Source organism: Crassostrea angulata, chromosome 1 (assembly GCF_025612915.1).
Source record: "Crassostrea angulata isolate pt1a10 chromosome 1, ASM2561291v2, whole genome shotgun sequence".
Classification (NCBI taxonomy): domain Eukaryota; kingdom Metazoa; phylum Mollusca; class Bivalvia; order Ostreida; family Ostreidae; genus Magallana; species Magallana angulata.
The window spans coordinates 21,670,733-21,689,185 of NC_069111.1; the positions used below are offsets into that span (position 1 = coordinate 21,670,733).

The 18,453-nt window shown below is 35.4% G+C and overlaps 1 protein-coding gene across 5 annotated transcripts in view; it reads right to left on the reverse strand.

Annotated features, from left to right (window-relative positions):
- LOC128161222 (protein kinase C-binding protein NELL2-like) overlaps window positions 1–18,453 on the reverse strand; it is a 42,080-nt gene that overhangs the window by 10,216 nt on the left and 13,411 nt on the right. For 2 of the 5 annotated variants that reach the window (XM_052824491.1, XM_052824483.1), the window contains exon 1: window positions 200–350. The exons of the other annotated variants lie outside the window; for them this stretch is intronic. The gene's annotated coding sequence lies outside the window, so the exon portion shown is untranslated. Of the gene's footprint in view, window positions 1–199; window positions 351–18,453 lie in introns of those variants that run through there. 5 annotated transcript variants of the gene reach the window in all.

Sequence of the window (18,453 nt, forward strand, 5' to 3'; positions counted from 1 at the left end):
AATTTGATGGATGAATTGATTGATTGATCTATTTTGATTAAAAGCTGTTATACGTCTTTCGAAACGTTTCCTCTGTGGTTTGAACATCAAACGTCATGTTAGTTTCTCTATATAATTTTCAGTCATTACATAAGTATCTATCTAAGGATAATCAAAGAGTAACAAGCGTTTTGTTAGCATTTTTTAAAATTTTACTCACATTATTTTGATGGCAAATATAATGTTCCACCCGACTCAGCTAGCTGCAACACGTTTGTGGATATGAAACACGGAAATGCATAGACACAAGCATTGCATTGGTGACATTTTCCTAAAATTAGATCTATCAGCCATGGGTCAGCGTGGAGTGGCGACAACATACTTTCATTGTATGTTCGACTGATAAGATAACAGCATGTTGAATTGATATATTTTTTATATTCATTGTTACTGATCCGTCGAAAATTTAAGAACCTACGTAGGAAGCAAACTAGCTTGGCATACATGTATAAATTAATGTCCATGTTAATCGAATTTCATGATTTTACACACAATAAGTGTTATTATGTTGTTAATTATACATGTAGTTGATATAAATCAAGTTAACTATGAGGCTCCTGGTACTACTACATGTATATCATACCACTAACACTAGGATCAACAACTGTTTGAAACAACAATTACACCATGATAAACTCTTTATCACGGCAAAATGTGCATTGAAAAGTCTTGTTTCAACGAAACATTGTATGGTAATAACATATCAAAACCTTCAAAATGTATAAATACTAAGGATTAAAGACAAATAGTTAATTATTATTCACTCTTCTCTTTAGAGAATAACCCCACAGGACAACACAGGACACACAGGACCCCTGTACCCCGAAGTCCACAATAGCCTTTGGGATTCTTGTGTAAATGCTGCTGGTGGTAGTCTTAAGCATAATAAAACTCTGGGACGGGAATGAATTCCCGAGTCCTTTATCATCCAGTTTCTTCTGATACATATCTCTGGAGGCTTCTGCCAGTCTGTTTTGTTCCTCATCGTAATAGTAAATCCCAGATCTGTACTGAGTTCCTGTATCATTCCCTTGACGCATCGCTTGAGTGGGATTGTGATTTTCCCAAAAGACCTACAAATATTTCAAATTTTAACTCCAATCTATCTTACCGATACCTTTAGTGTATCGAAACGAGAAAACAAGTGAATGCTACACACCTGTAATAAACTGCATAATTGGTCTTGGTTGTGTCGTAAACCACTCGCACAACTTCAATGTGTCCTGTGGACCCAGGGCAAAACTTCTTTAAGGGTTGGATAAGGTGTGAAACCAGTAGTATACCCATCCTCCAATGAGATTCAGATATTATAACCCAGTTGTGAATTGATAGTCGATCAAACATCAGATCAAGCATAAAATACAGCATAGAAATAAGCACTGATAAGCAGGGATGGGGTAATTGAAAGAAGTATTTGTAATATAGTGTAATAAATTACATTTTTTTAAGTAATTGGAAGTAAGTTGTAATTAAGTCTCCCTTCAATTACAAGTAATTGAATGTATTTAAATACATTCCAAAAAATATCATGTATTTACAATTACATTTCAATTACTTTTTTCAAGTTAAAAGTTTAAAAAAGTGTCATATTCAGTTCAGTTTTTCATTAACTTTAAGCAGTAGATTTTATCAGTACAAGTAAATGTAAACAATCATATGCATGTACAAGTATATAAGGTTAACAGGAGAATGGCAGACAGAAACTTTATAATAATGTTCAGGTTGCAAATCTGTTTTAAATGGGCTTGTGTTTATACACTAATTACCGTAATCTGGTGAATATAATACGCACTTTTTAGCATTTTTTACCGTGAGAAAGGGGTGCGTATAATACATCCCTTTAGGATTTTGATACATTTTTTTCTCTAGGTGAAGCACGGGAAATCATGAAGGCGTATTTCCTTAGCTGACCACAGACAGAACCGATACCCCGCTGTACATCGTAACATTACTTCATTATCATATATATATATATATATATATATATATATATTAATACACAGTTAAGGTATCCCACTCCTCAATGTTGTTGTATCAAGAATTTCTTGAGAAGTATATCATTGAAATCTGTAGACAAAACATACTTAAAAAATACAAAGATAATGGGGGGTCAGTATCCATCCCTCTGAGTTATGGCCTATTTAATTTGACCTTTTCGCACCTAAAATGCAATTTCATCTTGATTAGGATTTGTTGTCAGTATTTTTGATAAAGCAAACTTATTTCTTCAAATATTGTTTTTAATTATGCACAATGGTCACACTGAATAGAGGGATTACGCAAAAAATTTGTACGAAGCTGCATAAATTTTTTTGTGACCTTTTTGCACTTAAAATAGACAATTTCTATAATAGTTACAATTTGATTTGAAATAAAAACTTTTTGAATATCAAGAATTTTATAAGATTAATCCAGTTTGCCTAGATATGTATTCAGTATCATTTTGACATAATATAACATGGGAGTCAGTGATGTCAAATTTTAGATATAGGGCTTCAAAGGTAAAATTCTCGCAAAATTTGGCTTAAAAAAATTCAGACATGTTCTATATATTTGCATAATTTCATGCTAAACGGCTATCACATTCTCAAGATTTCATTTTGTACATGTCACACAGAACCTATAAAATATGTTACAAACCTATCAAATGTTAAAAATGTGAATAATGAATAAAGTATAATAAAAAGAAAAGTATATTGAAAATTCATAAAATTGCTTGTTTCTGTCATTTTCGTCTAAAAAACCTTCCGCACGAAAAAATAGTTCCCCAAAAAACTTGTTTGTTTTTTGAATTCAAATGGATTTCCTTTATGAATGTTGTGTAATTATGAAATAATAATCTATCTGTGATGATTAAATAAATAAAATCATATTCATTTCAAATATAATGATCATCTGCGCAATGCAATCAAAACATGAGGAGTGAGATACCTTAAGGAAGGAGTCTTTTCTGGTTTTCGACTTGTCAAACGTAAATTTGATTATTTGTTCATTAAATCAAGATGAAAGGAAATTAAAATAGTATATTTTTCTTTCTTTTTTACTATCATACAACTTGGCATAGAAAAATGTAATCAATGTTTAGAATGGAACAAGGACTATATTTTTGGCGTAATATTGGCGTAGGAAAATATCACATGTTGCGCAATTCAGAATTGCTGCAGATTACATATATATAATGAGTCTGTTTTAGCATTTTAAAAACAATAACAATAATGTTGGATTTTTTTTACTAATGTGAACTAATAATATGATACTTGGGTTTCAGAATATGTTTTTAAAATATGATTTGCCTATCAAATAATATTTTTATAAGCTTTTTAAAGCGCCCATTCTATACATTGATTTTTGTGAAAAAATCACTAAAATCAGTTTTTCTCTCTTATGAAACGGTCAATATATTAGCTTTTCTGTCAATTTATATCTTTATAGAAAGTCTTCATAATACATAAAAATTAGAAATATTTTATTATTGGAAGCATAAAAAAATAATCAAAATTTCATCAAAATTGAAGAAAATTAGAGGAAATGCGGGCTAAGCAATATCAATTTTAGTATAAATATTTATTCCAATTTAGTAGTATAAGCTAATAGACACTCTCATAATCTATGATTTCATTAAAGATTTGAATCTTCAAATCTTAAACAAATGTCTATAGAACTATAAAGAGCTACCCTTATTTTTATCAGTATTTACGTTGAGGAAAAGGTAGTGACCTTGACCTGACCTTTATCCGAAAACAAAAAGGTCAAATTTAATTAAACTGATAGAATCATTAAGTAATATGATCCGTTTGACTGTGTCAAAATTTAATGCTTTTCTTATTATAAGAAGTATGTTTGATAATAAAAAGACTCCTTCCTTAAGGCTGTCAATAAATTTTGTTCAAACAAAAAGTACGGGAAATGTGCATTATGACATCACAATATATTACAAACCCCGAAAATACTTATTAATCTATTTATTAGCAAAATTAACTTATACTTATCTTTTAATTAAAAACAACTATATAATAATATTACTTACAATTTTGATGTCCGTTATATCGTACACACTGAAAAATAAGCGAGATTTCGTTCTAGCTGTACTACAAAATATGACGTCATATGCTTTAAAATGACGCACTAAGTTAAGTCATTGAAAGCTCTGATGCAGTTTTATAGCGAAGAAAAATAAATGTCATAAATTAACGGAAAATTATAAATGGATATTTTGTTTAACATTGTTTTTAGTAGAATGCTACCTATATAGTCTTATTTTCAATTTGTTAAAAGCATGCATCGTATAAAGAAGCAACCTCGGTTTTGTAAAAAATATCGTATATCTGAAAGCTGAGTACCTAAATAAATCACTTAATTGCAAGGGCATACACCTACCTAATCCTGACAAACTTTTATGGGTGAATTTGAAATATGCTATTTTACTTAAAAACTTCTACGATCGTTGTAAAATCTTACAAATTAATTATAATTAATTAAATTAACCATGTGACCTTCAAAATTATTCAACATATGCATTATAAATCACGGTTTCTACTAACAAAAATTCTTATCTTATAAAGTTCGCACCGTTTTTCAAAATCTACGATATAACATCAAGTTTTTTATAATTCAGTTGTGAATTTTAACATGATTATGCCCTTGCAATATTGAATTTTTTAAATGACCTCAAAACCACAAATACATCTGCTTGTACCATGCTACTGCCATATCACGTGATCACTATGAACATAAAATATTGTACTGTTATAAATATATTTTAAAAATATATTGCATTTGAGTAACTGTTATTGATTTTAAAAAGGACATGCCAGTTGAACTAAAGTATACGTGTTTTCATCACAAAAAATTGCCTATATTTTTATTGGCCGCCTTAACTGTACTGCGTATTTGACCCTTAGGAAGTCATTGTTATACCATATTATTAAAGAAAATGTATAATTAAAGTATGTTAATCAATAAACTGTTTCAAAATGGCTTTTAAAAATTAATTTGAACTGCCTATTCTTCATCTCCGGGTACGCCTCTATTACAACTGTTATTAATAGATGTTAAGATAATCCGGGCTTAGTTGGCCACGTGCTATATTTGTAACCGGTCTTTTAAAACAGTTTACAAATCATTTGACTAATTTTAAAGCATATAATGTAATGATCTTGCAAATAATTATGAATATAACAATTCTATAGCCTATTCTGTTAATTGAAGCCATTGTTGTTCTCCACAACGCTAACGCTTGACACCTTGGTTATCTCAGACACCCCCTAAGGCTATAAGTGTACTATAAACAACACACGTATTTCTGCATATAATTTATTATGTTCAAGGCAACACAGATATCATTAGAAGACAATTAACATTGAAATATGTTAAGGCATTTAAGCACACATTGTTCAAGTAATCAAATAAATAAATAAATGACAAACACATAAAATGAAACAGCATGCAAAATAATAACATTGATCACGTTAAGCACTGAACACTTAGAATCCTTTCAACTCCTCGTCGTCACTTTAAAGGGACATGGTCACGATTTTTGTCAAAAATTATTTTTTCGATTTTATGTTTACAATGCTTCAGTTCGGCATTTTTATTAGGCAACCAAAATTTGAGTGTCATTTAATGAGTTATAAACGAGTTACAGAGCTTGCAATTCTTCGCTAAGTAAACAAAGCGTTTGTTTACATTTTGAATGTTGAATTGTTTAAGACCAAAAATGAATGTATTTATCGTTAGGAACTGTTTATTTATGCTTAAAATGAATAATAAGTAGGACAAAATAGCTTGAATTTTTATTTTACCGGTATATTCGACCTATGTAAACAAAAACAAGGCACGAGCCTTGTTTACATGACGGAGAATTGTGAGCCCTGTATCTTGCTTAAAACTCAACGACTAGCACCAAAACTTCATTTAATAATAAGAAATGCATTCCTAAAGCATTGCAAATAATAAAAACAGAAAAATAAAATTTGGCCAAAATCGTGACCATGCCCCTTTAACTGAATATCCTGTAGATGTCTCTAAGCACGGGGGGGGGGGGTCATCTTCACTGTCGTCATCATAGACAATGTCATTTCTGTCACAATCTTCGGCATCGCTGTCCTCTGTAGATGTGGATGGAGTTTCCTGCCAAAGAAAGTCGTCCTCGGATTTATCGAGTGCGTTTGAGATGCAGCATGTCTTGAAGGCACGGACGATGATCTGGGGATCGAATTCTTCCCAAGCTTCTTTGATCCATGTGCAGAAGGTGTCAAGTTCGGGTTTCCGCATGCGTCCCTGAGCTGTGTATGTATGCTGGTCACCACACATCCATGAATTCCACTTCCGTCTAAGTGCGACTTTCATGGGCTTGTTCACGCTGACATAGAGGGGCTGAAGAACACTGGTCATTCCTCCGGAAATAATGGCAATGTCTGTATTGTGATTTTCCTTCACAATGTTCTTTACAGCTTTGGAACGCATCCAACACTAACAGGCCCCAGTCAGTACCTGGTCGTCGTCCCCACACTTTCCTTATTCAGTCCTTCGTAATGTCATCATCAAACCAACCGTTGGGATGCAAATTCACATAGATTCCCTTAGAAAACTGAAGTTTCGGCATTATCTTCCGCTTAAACACAACATACGGTGGCAACTTTTCCCCAGCAGCAGTGCAGGCTAGCATCACGGTAAACCTGTTCTTTTCGTTGCCCATTGTCATGATCGATACTGTTGATGCGCCCTTGGGGTTGACAGTGGTATCGGCGGGAAGATCAAATGTCAGCGGAGTCTGGTCTGCGTTCCCGATCTGTGTCAAGTTGTAGCCATATTTCTTCCTCATCTTTATGACAAAACTTTGGAAGTTGGAGAGTTTCTCTTCGTAGTCCTCAGGCAGTTTCTGAGAGATGTGGGCCCTCCGCGGGATGGAAAGATTGTGTCTCTTTAGGAAGGAGTAACACCAATTCGTCAATGTTTTGAAGTCTCGTGCCTTGGGGTCCTTCATGGCGATCTTCAGAGTATCCCAGCAGTAAAAACACCATATCCCTGAAGTCTACGCTCCGTGACCCAGATGAGCAGCTCGGCCTCTAAGTCGGGGAAAGGTGCTGAACGCCTCTCTGCCACCTTGGTCTTTGGTAGCTGCTGCTGTCTCCCTGACGTCTCCATAGTCGAACATTGGCCTCGTTGATGGAAAACTGCCTCCCTGCTGCGCGATTTCCATGGGCCTCGGCATACGCGATTACGAGGGTTGTCCCAAAATAGCGTAGACAAGTGGTGTTATTCAGGTAATCAAAGTCAAAGGAAAATGAAATATGTACCACAAAGGGTTCAAGAAATTTGCATTCAAATCATATTTTAAAATGAAAAATTGTTTAAGATTACATTAGTTAAATGAAAGCATGTTAGATCAGAAATTCGACATGCGGCGCAATGTCAAAAACAAAAAGTTAAAATCAGCATAATGAAATGAAAATTGCGAGGATACGTATTTTTCGAGTGAAAAAATTCAAATTAAACATATTTGTTTTTTGATAATTATTCTATTATTTACTCAGAAAATGTTTTGGCTATAACAAAACTTTTAAATATTTTATAGCGCGTTTTTCGACAAGTTGAAAAGTTAACCCGTAATAACATGACGATGTCAGCGTTTAAGGTGGCGCAGCAGTAACTGATAGAATTTTGTAAAGACCATGAAATAAATTCTAAGCGGCTTTGGAAGTAAATGAAATTACCAAAATTGATTAAAAATGGTTTTGTGAATAAGAAGTTAAACAACATTGAAACTATTTGAACGAGTATGATGCAGTAAGTGGAAAAAAGAAACCACGAACGATATCGATGGACGTCAAAATGTTGAACGACACATTTCGGCAAGACGGACGTTAGAAAACAAGTAATACAGGGCGGGTTTGGAGCCGACAGATCGTTTGTACTAAGAAAATATTAAAAGAAAAAACAAAACAAAACAAAACTAGATATTTTTGTTGAATGTGCATTCAGGGTACTTGTTCAAAGATAATATTTTTTCTAAGACTTTTTCGGAAATAGAACGTAAATAATACTGTAAACGATGTGGAGGGTTTATCAACAACGGAAAACTGGAAATTTTCGACGTCGCACATTGCGCCGCCTGACAACACTTGTTGTTATAAATTATCTATTTTCTCGAGAAAAAAATAAAGTACAGATTTGAATTTTTCAGTATTGTTTGCCAAAGGGTCATTGAAGAAAACATAGAAGTCTAATGAAATTGCAGTGAACAAATTATAAATTACTTTCAACTTTTCTTTCTCTGTGAACGACTGACGTACATTACCCATCTTAACGCATCACTATCTTGAAAACATCACTGTAATTGTAATTGCAGTAATTGACAAAATAATTGATGTATTTGAAAGTATTTAATTTCATTCCAAAGTAATTGACCCCTACCCTGCTGATAAGTATATCTGTGTAGAGTAAACTCCATCTGTTTTCCAGAACTTTTTCTTTGCACCCCAAAACAACCAATTCCTTAGTACAATGGAAAACGATTTATTACATATGGGATTTAAAAAAGGCAATTAGGTTTTGTATTATTTATTATTTGCTTATATATCGAATTTAAACAATTATGATATAATTCCATAATTAATATAGATTTTCTTTTATTTGGAAATTGATTGTTTTTTCCTTTGATAACAAGGATTTTTATTCCTTAGCTCGAGCTTTGTAACCATTTTTTTGTGTTTTCTGGGTAGGGTGGATAGTTCTGTGGCCATTTGCAGCGTGTTTGTCTGATACAATCATTTTATCATCTCGACCATAACATTGAAAAAACCCTCAATTTTGCTGTCTGACTTTGATAAAGATGTAAAGTTTCACAAACTTTAAAAGTGATTATTCACGTTGATGGTAAAGTACACGTTTTTTGGAGTCATACAATGCATGGATGCGTACCACAAGTAAGTTTTGGGGGTTTGAAGCTTACCGCAGAACTGGTGTAAATCTCCCCCACGCGTAAATAACCACTTTAAATTATTTAAGCCATCTATAAAAAATATTTATGTAAGGAAACTGTTTTTCACATTTCCATAACACAATTTTGATTAATTACTACTATGGCAATGGTAGTAAAATCTAATATCTTAATAGTGAGTGAAGAATTTAATTACTTACATAAACATGAACAACATGTGTTTATTGAGTATAATCCTATTAGAAATAAAATCACCAGTGATACAAATCATGATGTTTTTTTTTCCTATAGAAGTTGGTCATTCTTTTAAACTTTAACATATTTTGTTTGTTGTGTTCTATCCACAATCAAACGTAACAAAAACCAACAAAACAAATATATTTAAACTAAATCTGTTTATATTGAATGTTATACAAAGAAAATAGATATAAAAAGATATTCATGGTTTAAAATCAGCTTTTACTTGATTTTGTAACTTGTCTAAAATGTGGAGAACTAAAAAAGAATACATTGAAACAAAAATGAAGCATTATATGTATAAAGGCAATACTGTATTATTGCAAAATGCAACTCTTAATATGTTTAAAGAGTTAATAACAGCATCGTTCATGACTTACCTTTAAATGCATTTTGTGGTGTAGGCATAGTTGTTGTAGACACCTCGTAGCCCACGGAGACAGACCAACTTCATCCTTATACACCTGAAATTTCAGACCTTGCCATCTTACAATGGCCAATAGAAACCAAACATTGAGTGAACCCCAAAATCGAATGTCGGATTTTAAGGGGCATTTAATGAAGACATTTAAAGTGAAAGCACTAGGATCAACAGCGAATTCTCGGCACTCAAAGCCCTCTCCTTTCAGCTCTTTGTCAACAGAGGGCAAAGGCTGAATTTTGCTAAAGCTAAACATAAATTTCCGAAGCAATAAGCCAATTTGCAGAGGAGCATTTTGTTCTTGCGGCCCTGAAGGAAGCGGCGGTGACGAAAACCGAGCTAAACTCCATGCAGGAAGATATAGAAGAATCCGCCGATGAAGACTAAAGTAAATTCATCAAGAGAGGACTATGAGCTACGTCAACGAGCAGAATCTAGCAGTTCGTACGAGTGAGCTTACTCCTAAACAAATGTTACATGCAACGCTGCTATACCTTAACACTTGAACCTCAGCAAGGCCAAGTAATCAAATGCATCCTCTACCAGGCCATTTTACTTCGAATCAACGAAATTCAGGTCAAGTTGACATTTCGGCTCCTTCCAATCGAACGATAACAAATCATAAATCTACATCTGTGAATCCTAATGCGACCCCCTTCGTGCCAAGAACTCTAGCATCTAGACTTGTTAACGAACCTACTCAAGGCCAGGATGAAAACCGTGGGACAACAAGCGAGTTCATACAGTTTTTGTTAAAATAAAAAAAGGATTTGCTCATGTCGAAATCCTAAAATTTAAATGACCGTCCTGAAACTTATCCTCGCTTGAAAACTTCCTTCAGAGCTATCACATCAGAGTTAAATGTATGTAGACTGGAAGAGTATGACCTGCTTGCTAATTGGTTAGGACCTGAGCCATCAAAATTTGCGCAGAACATCAGGACATCAAATATAGGGAATCCTTCAGAAGCATAAGCGAAAATATGGGAGAGACTAGAAGAGAGATACGGAGCTGCTGAGATGGTGGAGGCATCTGAAGACCAAGATTCGCAATTTCCATAAGAAAACAATGAAAGACAGCAAGAACTTATATGACTTGTATGACATACTTATGGAAATAGAAGCAGTGAAACAAAATCCAAAGTACACCCACTTATAAGTTACTATGACCCATTTGCGGGCATCATTCCCGTAATGCACAAATCACCTCCTCATCTACGGGGAAAATGGTAAGACAGAGCTACAAGGTATAAGAGAGCACACGATGTAGGTTTCCACCCTTCAGTGGGTTTTGCGATTTCGTCTAGAGCATGAGTTTGATGTTGAACGATCCAGGTTTAACACACTTCGCAGAGAGTTCCACCATATCAAGACCAAGCAGACCACTCACTGATATCTGCAAACAGCCTACAATGTATAGCAGGAAAACAGAAGTGCTGGGAGATTCAGAACAAAATAAAACTAGAAAAATGTCCCATCCATTACTCCAACCATTCCCTAAACAAAGGTAGAGAATTTCTAAGTTACCAGTTCGAGACAGTAAGAAGTTCATACGTGACTACAAACAATACAGCTAAAGACTGTCAAGCCGCTGTTCGCGGTGAAGACTGTGGAAGTCAATGTTATGCACCATCACTTCATATGGTTGAAAGCAATCAAGGAAAACAAGTTAAGAGTACAACATTCAAAGAGTCATCGCATGTGACACCTGGAAAGGAGCATAGTGGGGAGCCTAATCAACTGTGCAGCCAGAAATTTAATTGACGTTCGTGCGCAGAGACTGTACAAGTGAAAGTTTTTCCCAAGGGACAGCCCAACAAAGCAGTGAAGGTATATACCATATTAGATGACCAAAGTAACATCAGCTGTCCTCGATGCGCTGGACGTCGCTGATAATAAGTTTTCCGGTGCTGGACAGGTCCGGTTGCCTGCGAGACGTGCTAAAAATATCTGTATTCGACCTTGTGATGGCGGGGAGACGTTTAATTTGCCACCAGTCATTGAGTGTAACAACATGCCCAATGATCTATCGGAAATTCCAACCCCACAAATAGCGAGATGTCACCAGCACCTACGTCATGTTGCATGCCACATACCAAAGCTGGATCAATCAGCAGAAATAAGCCTCTTCCAGAAGACAAATAGTGCTGGTACCTGTCACTATTTGGAGTGTATAAACCCCCAAAAAACCCAATAAGATTCGAGATGTTTTTGACTCTTCAATTGTTTACCAAGAAAAATCACTCAACAGTGTCTTGTTGACATGCAGGTCCGAACTTTTCGAACAGCCTTTATGGAGTCTTACTTCGTTTCCACAGAGATCGGACAGCAGTGATAGCTGATATAGAACAGATGTTCTATTCATTCTATGTATAGGAAGAGAACCGAGACTTCCTGAGATTCTTGTTGTATCGCAACAACAACCCAGAGAATGACTTCATACGAGGGTCAATCAAAAAATACGAAGACAATGTGGCTGTCTATCAAAATTTTTTCATGAAAGTCATACTTAACAGATTAATCTGTGCATCAACACTTATGTTATTGATATGCGAAGTTTAAGTCCATTTGATGAAACGGTATTTTTGTTACCCCTTTTTAAAAACAACATGTTTTGTCACCACTGCGCACGGTAACGTTCAAAACATGACGTCAAGATTTAACACGCACAGTTCTGCCTTTCTCCTTACAATTTAAAATGGCACTGAACCACTTAACATCTTATTTTCACACATTTATTCGAGAATCATAAGTTAGTTCTTCGAAGTTTTCATTTTCTAACCGTGTATCTATTAGTTTACAGTAAGGATAACCCTGAACGTCGGTTGACGTTACTTATTTTTTGACCAAATATTTACAGATATTCTACTCTCTCTCGGACTGTTTTATATTCAAAATACAATTACCACCACCCCCACAAAATTTATTACAGTTAAACACAAACTTGCAAATAATTGTTGACTTATTTTTTGCACCATTGAGCATTTTCACAACTTGTATCGGCTTTTCCTGGGTTAAATCCATTTTGTTTGTACTTCTCGTTGCGCCGTGACGTCCGGCGACGTCGATGTTTTTAGTCAATTCTAAAGAGGACTACCTGTCTTTAGTTACAAATATCTGTTCCACAAAACAATATATCCCGTCATTATTTGGAACATGGAATTCCATGACTATACTAAATGTGAGGTTTCAATACTATTTGGTTTTAAGCCCAATTTTTAGAGATATTACTTTCAACATTATATGGTTTATTGTTGACATAACACAAATGTTGACCGTGCGCCGTGACCTCATTTTTGCAGGAATTTATTAACTGTTTTTCTTGCAAATTGTTTGAAACTATTGCAAAATATTGTCTTCCAAATTTAGTAATGATATGACGTTAAGTAACATAGCTATGACAAAAGTCTTCGCATTTTTTGATTGACCCTCGTAGAATACCGAATGCGAGTGCATGTGTTCGGCAATTGCCCATCGCCAGCTGTAGCTACGTATGTACTACGTAAGGCAATTGAAAACGGTGAGAAGAACGTCAGGGATTTTGTTGAACGAAATTTCTATGTTGAAGATGGACTGATTTCCGCTTCAACCGCTGATGAAGCTATTGAATTGGTGAAGAAAACACAGCAAGAATTGGAGGAAGAACTATTAGATTTCAAAAGATCGAATCTAACAGCGTAGCAGTTATGAATGCGTTACCTAGTCAAGACTTGAGAAAAGTTCGGCCCAAGTCAGCATTGGATCAGAAGATTTACCAGCAGAGCAGAGTCTTGGTCTGTCATGGGACCTTAACTCAGACACCTTTACCTTCAACAATCAACTAGAGGATAAACCATTTACTCAAAAAAGACGCCTTTCTACCTTAAACAATTTATTTGACTCAATGGGTTTCATTGCACCCTTAGTCTTAAAGTGACTTGGACACGATTTGACTTAAAATTTTCAAATTTTATTTTTCCATTTTCAATGTTTCTACTGATAAATATAGAAATTTATAATGCTATGTCAAAATGTGAAAGTCAAATATCAAGTTAAAAGCAAGATTCAGAGTTCATTACTCTTTATTTTGTAAACAAAGCTAAAATTTTTATATTTTACATATGTGTTGTATTGGTGTAAGTTTCAATCAAATGTATCTTTCTTTTGTTGAAAATAGTATTTATTAAGATTTTGAATAAGTTTAAATTGTTTTCTACAAGTCATTTTGTCTATGAAATGATAATTCTCTACATTACATTTTTTGTAAACAACTATAAGAATTGAGCTTTGTTAATATAACAATCAAATCTTTCCTCTGTATCTCGCTTGTAACTTGACTCACATTCTATATTTTGGTCAATTATACAAAATGCACCAGTAAACCATTTAATACATAAAAAATTAAAATAAAATTTTTGATCTCCAATCGTGTCCAAGTCCCTTTCACGGGGAGAATTTCAGCTAGGAACATTTGCAGTACAGAAATCGCCTGGGACGATGACTTACCTGATACTTACCGACATGATTAGGACAGCTGGATACAGTCTCTGCACAACCTGAGTCACTTTAGTATCCCTTGGATGTACGTGCTTGATTCTCTCTGCAAGGCCGATAAACCAGAGATACATGTCTATTCAGATGCCTCTAAGAAGGCAATACCATCAGTTGCCTATGTTAAGGATCCTGAAACTAGAAAATAGGCCTTTATCTTGGGAAATGCAAAGCTTGCACCTATACCGGGATATACAATACCGCGTCTGGAATTATGCACCGCAGTCCTGTCCTGGCTACAGAAATAAAAGACATCATCGCGCTGAATTTAGACATTCCAATGGAACACATAAACTATTTCACAGACAATAAAGTAGTTCTTGGGTACTTGAACAATAATACCAGACGTTTCTATACCTATGTTAGCAACAGAGATTCAATCATTCACGGGCGCTCTCAACCTGAACAGTGCAAGTATATCTCAGCTTTTCGGAACTTTGCTGATGTTGGAACTAAAGGTAGCTCTTGCGTTGAGAAACTGGTAGAAGGTAATTGGATTCAGGGACCTCCCCATAGTGAAGATGATGACGACCATCAACGTGTAAAGTCAGATAGTTTCCAGCTATTTGACCCACACAACGATTGTTAAGTACGACCCTGCATCAAGACATCAAAAACTGCCATAGAGGAGTTTCCTAGACAGATATCATCCAAGTTTGAAAAATTATCCAGCTTGCAGAGGTTGGTAAAGGTCATCATGGTGTTGAAGAGAGCAGGAAGGACCTTCAAGGAAGGCATGGGAAGTGATAGCCAGCAGGACTATTTTCTTATCTGCATGGCCATACGAGACTTGCACATCGTGCTCGAAGAGGAGATGAGCAGCTCTGCGTTTATAAACGCTGTACGTCGTTTTGTATGTATACGAGAATCGGTAAAGGAATTCTGTTCCGATCGTGGAACCAACTTTGTTGAATCTTTAGACGCCCTGAGAATTGATAACGTGTGTTAGGAGCAAGGAACAGCATTTTACAAAAGAACTTACGACAAAGTCGTAAATATTAACAGCCTCGTAAATTGATCTTTAAAGATTAAAACTGAAATATAATCATTTGTTTACAAATATTTCAATTCCCATTATTGTATTTTCCAACCATAAGAATAAATCATTGATTAGTTGATGATTAATTAGCATTCATTATTTTGGTCGAAAGTCGTAAGTTCTTTTGTAAAACGCAGTCCTGGACTTTCTTTACAAGTCAGGAACAATCTGGAAGTTTAACCCTCCCCATGCTTCCCACATGGGAGGCCCTTGGGAAGGATGATCAGCATGGCCCGCAAGATGTTAGACACGATTCATTTTCAGCACAAAGGTCAACTTACCAATGAAATCCTTCACATGTGTATGAAGTGTCTTCGATCATCAACTCTCGACCAGTAACTCCAATATCAACAGATCCTGATGATCAAATTATCATCAGTCCTGTGATGCTGTTAACCCAGAAGACTTTTTTGACCCTTTTCCTGATTTGGGCGATGATATGAACATGTACAAGACGGGATGGGAACGTGTTTGTATTATTTCTAACATATTCTGGAAACGATGGAAGGGAGAATTTCTGAGCAGTCTCCAAACTAGCAGAAAATTGAACCAACAACGAGAGAATCTGAAACCGGGAAATTTGATTCCTCAACTTGTCGAACTTGGTGGCCCATGGGTTTGATCTTTCGAATCTTTCCTTCCAAGGACGATGACAATATTCGTACAGTAGAAATTCGTTAATGTCAAGGATGGGAAACCACCTGAAATCCAGTAGGAGTTCTGCCAAAAAAGGATGGGGGGGGGGGTGTGGAGATTAAACACAAACTTGTCTGCCGCTATTGGTAAGTGATACTGATTTTTTTGATCCTGCATTGTGTTCAGTATCTTATGCGTCCTTTGATGATGCAATAAATACGATCAGTTCTCTAGGTAAAGCCACATTGTTATGTAAAATGGACTTGTCAAGCGCTTTCCGTCAATTGCCCATTCATCCTTCAGATTTTTGTCTACTGGGTATGTGTATACAAGGTAAATTTTATATTGACAAGTGTATGCCGTTTGGGTGCTCTATAGCTTGCTCAACATTAGAAAAGTTCTCTTCCTTTTTACACTGGGCATTACCAAACAAGAGGACCATGGGCCACATCGCTCACCTTAGCAACACTAGGCATGATAAAATCAGCTTCATAGAGTCATAATAAAAAATATCTCGACAGTGTGGTATAATACATGTAGATCCTATACACAAATATCTGTTTCCCTCTGGATATTCTTATATTTATAATCAAGTCCCTTTTCTAACAGGATGATTGTATAGTCATATCACATTCAGCATTGCAGTTCTCAAAAGACTTTAAACAATTGTTTATATACAGGATATAAACCTACATCAAACTCTGAACCCCTTGTGAGGTCCAATAATCGCCCAGGGGCCAAAGTTTAAACAATTTCAAAGAATCAGCAATACATAAAAATGCTTGCATATAAGTAAAAGCATATATTATAACATTTCAGTTTTTGTGAATAATTAAAATGTTTTCCTTTGTACAACTGAATCCCCAATGTGGCCCCACACTACTCCTAAAAATTGTGATTTGAACAAATTTGAGTCTACACTATCTGAAGGTGCTTTCACTAAAGTTACAACTTTTCTAGGCATAAGATTTAAAGACATTTTTCTATATATTCCTTTGTAAAAAAAATTGTCTCCCCTCCCCTTTGTGACCCCATCCTACCCCCCGGGAATCATGATTTAAATAAACTTGAAATCTCAATACCTGACGATGTTTCCAAACAAGTTTCAACTTTCCTGCCCAAATGGTTCTTGAGAAGAAGACTTTTAAAGATTTACTCTATATATTACAACGTAAAAAGTCGCCATCCCCCCATTGTGGCAAAACCCCACCCCCGACGGTCATGATTTTCATAACTTTGAATCTACACTACCCGAGGATGCTTCCACACAAGCTTCAGCTTTCCTGGATGATTGCTTTCTGAGAAGAAGATTTTTAAAGATTTACTCTACATATTCCTATGTAAAGACATGACACCCATTGTGGCCCAACCTTACCTCCGAGTGTCATATTTTTCACAACTTAGAATTTTCACTACCTGAAAATGCTTCCATACAATTTTCAGTTTTCCTGGCAAAATGGTTTCTGAGAAAATGATTTTTAAAGATTTACTCTTTATATTCTTATGTAAAAATTCGCCCCCCCCCCACTCCATTGTGGCCCCATCCTACCCCCAGGGGTCATGATTTTCACGACTTTCAATCTACACCACTTGAGAATGCTTCTACTTAAGTTTCAGCTTTCCTGGCATAATGGTGTCTGAGAAGAAGATTTTTAAAGATTTACTTTATATATTCATATGGAAAAATTTGACCCCCATTTTTGCCCCACCCAACCCCGAGGGTCATGATTTTCACAACTTTAAATCTACATTACCTGAGGATGCTTTCACAAAAGTTTCAGCTTTCATTGCCTCGTGGTTCGTGAGTAGAAGATTTTTGAAAATTTCTCGAATACTTTCAATAATTTCTAATTATCTCCCTTGGCTAAAGGGAATGGTCCTTAGTTTTTACAATTTTTAATGTCCTTAGCCTCAGGATGTTTTGTGCCAAGTTTGGTTGAATTTGCCCTGTGGTTTTTGAGAATATGTTGAATATGTTAAAAGTTTACAGACAGACGGACAGACAGACAGACGGTCAGACAGACGGACGACAAACGAAATGTGATCAGATTAGCCCCTTGAGCTTTCAGCTCAGGTGAACTAAAAACTGTAACAATCAAAATATAATTCATTATCTAGATGACTTTCTTTTTGCCAGTAGTAGAAACACATCGCATTGTGCACAGTTAGCAGAGTCATTTCAAACAGTTTGTAATCAGTTTAGTATACCTGCTCCAAAAACTTTAACAAGCTCTAAAAACCATAACCTCATTCAGCATCGAAAACCTATGGCTCAGATTCAGCATTCAAGCCTGTCAGGTGCATCAGAATCATAAGACGCACCATCCACGCACGTTTGGTGAAGTTAGGACCAGTAAAAACTAAAATATATTCATCAGAGGGCAACTGCCCCAAAAATTTTAAACAGCTCTAAAAACCTTAACCTCCTCCAGCATCCGAGACCTATGGCTCAGATTCAACATTCAAGCCTGTCTGTTGCATCAGTATCATAAGATGCACCATCCATGCAAGTTTGATGAAGTTAGGACCAGTAGTAACTTAGAAATTGTTATCAAAGTGCACCTGCACCAAAATTTTAAACTGCTCCAAAAAAACTTAATCTCCACCGGGC